The 9,371-nt window shown below is 35.2% G+C and overlaps 1 long non-coding RNA gene across 1 annotated transcript; it reads right to left on the minus strand.

Annotated features, from left to right (window-relative positions):
* LOC110271176 lies at positions 786–3,967 on the minus strand. The gene is made up of 6 exons (XR_002361586.1): positions 3,249–3,967; positions 2,905–3,045; positions 2,167–2,781; positions 1,534–1,692; positions 1,396–1,446; positions 786–1,037 (listed from the first exon to the last, which is right to left on the minus strand). It is a non-coding gene; the product is annotated as an uncharacterized LOC110271176 (long non-coding RNA).

Below are 9,371 nucleotides of genomic sequence, written 5' to 3' on the forward strand. Positions count from 1 at the left end.
TGAGTTGAATAATTATTGAAATTTGTTAAAAGACGTGATAAAGATGCTTCAATTGCATATATGCAATGGGCGTGAACAATTTTTTACTACTTTAAATAACAAAACTCCTAGTAAGCTTCTAACTTTAGGGTGTTGACGAAGGTATGTTGGGTTAGGGAGAATTGCAGAAGCAAGGTTTTGATACATCTGCAGACTCGTAGGAACATTTCTAACACTAATAACAAATTGTCACTACAACATTTTTCGTCTGAGACAACATTTAAAAAGTTTTGCCTAAATATTGAAAAAGGGTTGTCTTTGATCTATAGCAACACTTTTGGACCTAAGGCAACGTTTTTTTGGGACGTTGCATATGCGGCCGTTGCCTTAGATCAAGGCAACGCTTTTTTTTCTTCGAAAGCAACGCTTTTGAAAGTAACTCTTTAGAAGCGTTGGGTATTCTAAAACAAAGACAACGCTTGTGAGTAAACTTTAATGCAATGTTTATTAGGTGTTGTCTTTTCTACTCATTTTGCAACTAATGAAAAGCATTGCCTATTCTATTGATATAGCAACCCTTTGAAGTGTTATATATTTGACCAAGTATGGCATCACTTTAGAAGTGTTACCTCTTCTACTATTAGTATGGCATCAATCTAAAAGCGTTGCCTCTAATATTATTACTATAAATTTCAACATTCTTCTCATACTACAGTATCTACTACCTATAGCTATGATAATTTGAGCATTTTATTATAATTTGGGTACAATAAAATTAAAGATGTGAAAAAAGAGACAATCTCAACTTATTCTACTTGGATATATATTATCAAGTTAAAATATTTCAAATACATTATCATGTAACAATCTCTAATTCAATATGAAAACATCAAAACATGGAAAGATAATTAAATAAGACCTCTAAACCTCTAAACGAAATACATGGACTCAAAATAAAAAAGCTAAATATATTTGTTTCAAGTTTTATCAATTGACTTGGATATATTTTTCTCCAAATCCTAGTAGCTTGTTCCTTGTACATACCATGATAATTATATCTGCAAAACAATGGTAAGAAATTTTCAGACATAGTAAGAATAGACTATCTATCACATATATACAACAAAAAAGTATATTCTTATAACTTGAAACAAATCACAAGTAGTGACATCAAATAAAAGTACCAAAACCAACAACAGAAACATGAAGAAATAAAAAGGCTCAGTTGCAGAAATTACAGAAAAAATGTAACAATATAGAAAAACATCAAGAGAGGAGCATTTATGAACAAGAAAAAGAAGTAAATTTCGATTCTTCCAATCATTATAGAAAAATTAATATCAGAAGGAAATTATTTGGACAAAAAACGAGCACATAATCTTGACTTTGGCATACAACATAGTAACGAAAATAAACCTGGGCAAAATCTCCAGTGGTGTATTCTTGGCATAGTACATATCCATTTAACTGCAAATGGAGAAAGGCATGAATTTCAACACATTTAAATTATCAGATTGAAAAAAATAAAATAAATTTATGTAATTTAAGTCTTACACCACTAGTGAAATAGTGATCAAGAGGTCTAATTTTCTTATAGTCATTATTCAGCATGGCAAGTCACAAAAAAGTGATCAGCACTCAATAAGGATACTTGAACTTTAAGCTCTCCACATACTTCCCAATTTCATAAATCATACGCTCATAAGTCAACCCCTGCATACTTCACATGCTCGCATTAGACTCTTATATCATAATTATGCTAGACACTAGGTTGTTGAATTCATGCGTAGTGCTATCTGCTAAGCATATTCGATATTCTATTATCTGTTGCTAATATTTGAATAATTTTATTCATGCTTAGATATGTACAAATTAACAGTTCTCCTCAATGATTACGTGATTTGAGAATCAATTATGAGAATTGTGAAAACAAGTGGCACCCAAAATCTTCCACAAATGCAAAATTGGCTTTATATGTATTAAGCAATTTCAACCTAAAAGTTGTGATTTGTGAACATTTGACATTTCAACTATTTGCTATACAAGAATAACTAACCAAAAATTGATTTGAATAAATAAAAACAGAAAATATATTGCACAATTGAAGAGGTTTCTTGTTGCCAGATGTGAGTTAACCCCTGAGAATTGTGCAAATCATTATTGGAGGTGAAATTAGAGCATGCATACCTTGCCTCGCATTTTGTGGCAAGAAATAGGAATGAAGAAGAGGTGAGCTTGAAGAGAATCGGCAGTGAAGAAACGACTTTCTTTGATGTTCTTGAAGAAATAACCTTCGCTGGAATATTTCCCGGTGACCTTCCTCGGCGTGTGGAAATAGGTCTCAGGATCACCGTCAGGGTACACAAACACCCTCAACTCCTTCTCCATCTTCTCGTAGTCCAATTTGAATGCCTCCGACGAGTGGAACACTCTAGAAGAAAGCAACGTCACTCTGAGCGGCGCATCGAAATCGTGCTGTGCATCACAGAAAGAGGAGACAAAAAGGTCAAAAAATCAAAACTGTGTGTGTGTGTGTGTGTGTGTGTGTGTGTCAGAGAGAGAGAGAGAGAGAGAGAGAGAGAGAGAGAGAGAGAGAGTGGGAGCTCGAGGTTGAAGAGTAGCTGTGCGGAGATGAAGAAGCTCATGAGGGTGTAAAGGAGGTTGAAGAGTATCCTTATTGGAACAGAACATTCGGTGTTGATCAAGAGGTCTAATTTAGTTGTTCTCTCGTCAAACTAATCTTTTCTTCTGTGAAGTTCACAGTGTCACAAGCGCTTTTTTAACCCGTGCTTCATCCTCTTCCTTTTAAAAACAGACAAAGAACACACACATAAACATTTATTCAAATTCACTGTAACCCATATAATAGTGAGAAACACTAACTTTCACACACAGTATAAAATGGAGAGAAGAAGAACACATTACCCTGCATTCTCTCTACTAACATCTGAATCTGAATATGGATCTTGTAATGAGAAGACACATGATTTATGTGTCATTGTCAGAACCAGAATCTATTTCTCCAAATCCAGGGACTGATCATGCGCATTCATCTTCAGGAACAAGCTTTCCAATCATAGCAATTGCCATATTCAGATTCAAATGTTGGACAGTTAAGACAAAAGGAATTGGATTATAAGTTGGTCAGAAAGACAGCAAATAGCTCAGAAAAACAACAAATAGAAACACACAATTTCCTTTTTCTTGAAAAAATCACACACAAAAAATAGAGCAATTAGAGTAGGAAAGGAAAGATTTGAAGTGCGAACCTAATGAAATGAAACAAGTTTGGTTGCAGATCAAATGCAGAATGAAACCAGATCTTGTACTATGTAATTTTCTGGCAAAATGTAGAGAGAAGTAACCAAGACAGTGCAAAGAACAGAGAAAGAGAGGAACATGAGGTAAACTATGTTGAAAACAGAAATGAATGAAAAAATCTCAGCAGAAAAAGAAAAACTCAACTAAAAAATATACTACCTGAATTAATGCAAGCTAACAAGGCGAGAATAGGAACGCGAGAAAAACAAGGCGAAGAGAAGAACCTGACTAGCATGAAGAACCGCGAGTAGAGAGGAACATGAAGAGAGCACAAGAAGGGGAATAGTGACAGAAAGACCAAATTAATTATAATTAAAATAAACAATTCATGAAGCAAGGCTTAATTTCAATTTGCTCAACAAAACAACTGAGTAAGAAATACCTAGTGATAGAAAGACCAAATTAGACACAGCCCTTTAGCATACATACAACAAAACCTAAACACAAAGAAAGCACTAAAAATTTACAAAACACAGCTCCTATTTAGTTTCTGGTTTTCTCTTTTTGTTTTAACCTTTAGTTTCTTTTAGTGTTTTAGAAGCTTCAAAGGCCAATAAGTATGCAAGCTTGAACTATGTTTGGTACTAATGAGCATGACAGTGATGCAACTCCTTATTATTCCTAAAATAATGTAGAGGTTTTCTAGAATAAAAATTATATACAAAATAAAATACCTGAAGATTACCATCTGCACTGCCTCCTTGTTCCATTTTGATAATGGCTTGCTGCAATTCTACCTTCCTTTCCTAATATGCATAAAAAATAGTTAAAGCGATGTAGTGAAATGTCATATTTGCAGAGAAATATGGACAAGACATGTCAATTAACCCTACCTTTAACTATTTGCCAAATAATAATGCAAATTTCTAATTACCTATATATCATGAAATTTAGCTTCTTCAACAATCAATTTGGATGTTATTTCTGCTACAATGTTGGTACTTCTCCTCATATTTCTTGCTTACCAACTCTGCCTGCAAAATAGCAGCAATTGAGAGTTTATTCTTCCAATATCTTAAACTTAAAATTAAATCACATATTTAAAGACAAAAGGAACATTTATGAAGAGGCCTACTCCTTGTAAGTTCCCATCACTTCCAATTCTAAATCCTTGGTATTCTTGGCAGCCACAACACTGTCCCCGGTGGCCACGAACACGGCTGCACAACTCAAAACAGAACCAGAAAGAGCGGCATCAGCCTCCAACAACTCCGGTGAGCTTCCTCAACGACAATGGTGGCAGGAGCATCGGCGGTGCTAACCGAGGCTTCACCTCCTCCGCGCGCTCTTTCTTCTCCGTCCGTGGCTATGGTTCGCGCGCCCTTCCGTTCGCAGTTCTGTTTCCGACGCGGTTCAAGGACGATCGGCGGCGACGACCAGATCTCCAGCGACGACAAGAGGATGCACGACGGTGCCTTCTCCCTCCCAGTCCTGGCTTGCGCTCGTCACTCTCTCCCATGGCTCCCTCCGCGAACGCTCTCTCTCTCTCCACGGTTCGACAACGACGCGACGGCGCAGTGAGGCCCAGCGCGCCGGCGCGGTCTTCTTCTCCGCTCTCCTCTGCTTTCCCCAGATCTCTCTCTCTCCAGTGATGGTGGTGCGGCGGCAAGATGCAGCACGGTCCCTCCTCCCTTCTCCCTCGGACTCCCCCGTTCTTCTTTCTTCGTTTCTAATTGTTGGAGTTAGGGTTTCTAATTGAAAATAGGGCTTGCAATTTCGTTTTGAACTCTTAAAGATTTGAATCAGTAAATCAGTAAATAATATATAAATTATAAAGATGTATTTTGTGTTAAGTTAAAAAAAGGAAAAAGTATTTTTTGTTAAAATATTTGGAGAAAAGGTCAAAATTTTAGAGAAAAAATTTTAATTTATTTTTGGCAACATTTATAATGAGAAGTTTATTAAAAATTTAAGAATAACACTTATAAAGTGTAATATATAAATATTATAAATATTGCTTATTTAATTTACAAAAGCAACACTTTTTATTTGTACTTTTAATTGATCAAAAGGAACATTTATGGTCTGTTGTTAAAAAAGAGTTGCAAGAACTTTATTTTTATGTAACAAATATTAAGTGTTGTCTTTAATTAGTTTAGACAACACTTTTTGAGTGTTATTTGCAATATATGTTGCAATAGCTAAGAAATGTTGTAGTGCATGTGAACATTATTTTTTGATAAAATTATGAAAGAATAGGAAAAGAATAGATGAAAAAATTTTATTAATTGTTGATTGATTGAATTGTACTGAAGTGTGTTGTAAACTATGAGGGTAAAACTAAATATATATAGAACATTGTCCTATGAAAGATAAAAGCAAATAAAGATAAGATAAGAACAAATAAAGATAAGATAAGAACAACTAAAGATAAGATAAAGATAAGATAATAAAGACTAAAATTGTAATTGAATTTATGTATTCTATTTGGCTGAATTTGTGGCCACGAGACTTCTTTATTGTTGTCATGGGCTAAGGTAGAAGAGTAGTTTAATACGCCCCCGCAAGCTGGTGGATAGAAGATGTCAATAATCCACAGCTTGGATAAGTTTCAATGAAATTGTTAAGGAAAACGCGTTTGACGTGGTGATGCGGAGGAAGATGCGTGTGGCGGAGCTTGAGCTGCCGGCGGCAAAAAGATAAAAGGAGATGCTGTGCTTGAGAAGCGATATTCAAAAAATACGTGCGGCGGAGCTTGAGCTGCCGGTGGCAAAAATATAAAAGGAGATGCTGTGCTTGAGCAGCGATCTTCAAAAAAATGTGCTTGAGCAGCGATCTTCAAAAAAATGCGTGCGGCGGAGTTTGAGCTGCCGGCGGCAAAAATATAAAAGGAGATGCTGTGCTTGAGCAACGATCTTCAAAAAAATGCGTGCAGTGGAGCTTGAGCTGCCGGCAGCAAAAAAATATAAAAGGAGATGCTGTGCTTGAGCAGCAATTAAAATTATAATTGAATTTGTGGATTCTGATGGGCTGAATTTGTGGGCCATGAGACTTCTTCAAAAGAAAAATGAAAAAATAAAAATAATAGGCGCGTAGAGCGCAATAAGATTGATCTTTAGAGGGCGCGTATGGCGCAATAAGAGTGGTCTTCAAAGGGCGCGTAGAGCGCGATAAGTGTGCAGATGGAACTGCTTGAAGAAAGGAGGCGCAGACGGAATTGCTGGTAAAGAACCGGAATAACAAAAAATGTGGTAGGATTTTCACTTAGATGCATGTAACTAAATCTATGATTATTGATTGTGGGAGGAGGTTGAAAAAGAAGCATGGTGATTTTTCAACGAAAAGATGATAACTTATATATCCTCTTCAAGGAGGATACCATGACTCTGATACCATGATAAAATTGTGAAAGAATAGGAAAAGAAGAGATGAAGAAATTTTATTGATTGTTGATTGATTGAATTGTACTGAAGTGTGTTGTAAACTATGAGGGTAAAACTAAATATATATAGAACATTGTCCTATGAAAGATAAAAGCAAATAAAGATAAGATAAGAACAACTAAAGATAAGATAAAGATAAGATAATAAAGACTAAAATTGTAATTGAATTTATGTATTCTATTTGGCTGAATTTGTGGCCACGAGACTTCTTTATTGTTGTCATGGGCTAAGGTAGAAGAGTAGTTTAATACGCCCCCGCAAGCTGGTGGATAGAAGATGTCAATAATCCACAGTTTGGATAAGTTTCGATGAAATTGTTGAGGAAAACGCGTCTGACGTGGTGACGCGGAGGAAGATGCGTGTGGCGGAGCTTGAGCTGCCGGCGGCAAAAAGATAAAAGGAGATGCTGTGCTTGAGAAGCGATATTCAAAAAATACGTGCGGCGGAGCTTGAGCTGCCAGTGGCAAAAATATAAAAGGAGATGCTGTGCTTGAGCAGCGATCTTCAAAAAAATGCATGCGGCGGAGCTTGAGCTGCCGGTGGCAAAAATATAAAAGGAGATGCTGTGCTTGAGCAGCGATATTCAAAAAATGCGTGCGGTGGAGCTTGAGCTGCCGGCGACAAAAATATAAAAGGAGATGTTGTGCTTGAGCAGCGATCTTCAAAAAAATGCGTGCGGCAGAGTTTGAGCTGCCGGCGGCAAAAATATAAAAGGAGATGCTGTGCTTGAGCAACGATCTTCAAAAAAATGCGTGCAGCGGAGCTTGAGCTGCCGGTAGCAAAAAAATATAAAAGGAGATGCTGTGCTTGAGCAGCAATTAAAATTATAATTGAATTTGTGGATTCTGATGGGCTGAATTTGTGGGCCATGAGACTTCTTCAAAAGAAAAATGAAAAAATAAAAATAATAGGCGCGTAGAGCGCAATAAGATTGATCTTTAGAGGGCGCGTATGGCGCAATAAGAGTGGTCTTCAAAGGGCGCGTAGAGCGCGATAAGTGTGCAGATGGAACTGCTTGAAGAAAGGAGGCGCAGACGGAATTGCTGGTAAAGAACCGGAATAACCAAAACTGTGGTAGGATTTTCACTTGGATGCATGTAACTAAATCTATGATTATTGATTGTGGGAGGAGGTTGAAAAAGAAGCATGGTGATTTTTCAACGAAAAGATGATAACTTATATATCCTCCTCAAGGAGGATACCATGATTCTGATACCATGATAAAATTGTGAAAGAATAGGAAAAGAATAGATGTAGAAATTTTATTGATTGTTGATTGATTGAATTGTACTGAAGTGTGTTATAAACTATGAGGGTAAAACTAAATATATATAGAACATTGTCTTATGAAAGATAAAAGCAAATAAAGATAAGATAAGAACAACTAAAGATAAGATAAAGATAAGATAATAAAGACTAAAATTGTAATTGAATTTATGTATTCTATTGGGCTGAATTTGTGGCTACGAGACTTCTTTATTGTTGTCATAGGCTAAGGTAGAAGAGTAGTTTAATATTTTTCTTTTGTTCTTTTTTCATTTTATCTTCTAGTTTTTGTTGGTCAAAGTAAGCAAATGACTTACCTTAGGCATGTAAATATTTCCATTTGGATGTTCAAGATATTGGGTCTTACTATTTTTTCTGATTGTTCTTGTATTTTGATACTTTTGTTTGTGCTTTTATATTTGTCATATTATATTTTGCATTGCCTGTGGCATATAAATAAAAAATCCTAACAGTGAGTCGATCCAATTTGAGTTGTTTAACCATAGTTAACATCACGCTTGCTACTTTCTTCTAAGATTTTGTTTCATTGCAATTTTACCTTCATGAGCATATGAATTCCGGCAACTAGTATCAATCTAATTTGTGGTTCATATAAAAAGATCGTCCAAAGATCAATCCTGACGAAGCTGAGTGCTCGAACCGAGGAGAAGATAGTGAAGAGACAAGTTGTGCTCCACTGGACTTTGCTAGCATAATCAGCAAGAAATCATTGGAAGGTAAATTGAGAAGAGAGGGTGACCTAAAAATGATATCCATTCTTACAGCAATTCCAATCCTAAGAAATAGAGTTCACACATGGAGACTCAATTACCATTGGAGTGAAAAGGAAAAGAGGACTCTTCACAGGGATCAAAGTTGAGAGTCCCTCTAAACAGGGACTTGCAATAACCAATAAAATCATGCCATGTGGTAAGTTAATAAAAAAAATAAAAAATATATTAAATATATATATTAAATATTTATATATCTATTTAATTAATTATTTATATTAGGGTAAAGTATACTTTTTGTCCCTAAAGTTTAATAAAAGTTTCAAAAATACCCCTAAGTTTTATTTTGTTTCAATTTTGTCCCAGAAGTTTTCGATTTGCATCAAATATACCCTTGACGGCTAAATTTTTAAAAAAATTTAAGATCAATCTAACAATAATACATGAAAATTATGCTTGATTTGTTTGTATTGAGGGTTGTTCTTATGAAATTGTTGTTAAATTGGTCTTAAATTTTTTGAAAAATTAACCGTCAAGAGTATATTTGATGCAAATAAAAAACTTTTGGGACAAAATTGAAACAAAATAAAAGTTAGGGGTATTTTTGAAACTTTTGTAAAACTTTAGGGACAAAAAATATACTTTACCCTTTATATTAATTATTTAATAATTAATTATATTAAATTATAAT

Source organism: Arachis ipaensis, chromosome B04 (assembly GCF_000816755.2).
Source record: "Arachis ipaensis cultivar K30076 chromosome B04, Araip1.1, whole genome shotgun sequence".
NCBI lineage: Eukaryota > Viridiplantae > Streptophyta > Magnoliopsida > Fabales > Fabaceae > Arachis > Arachis ipaensis.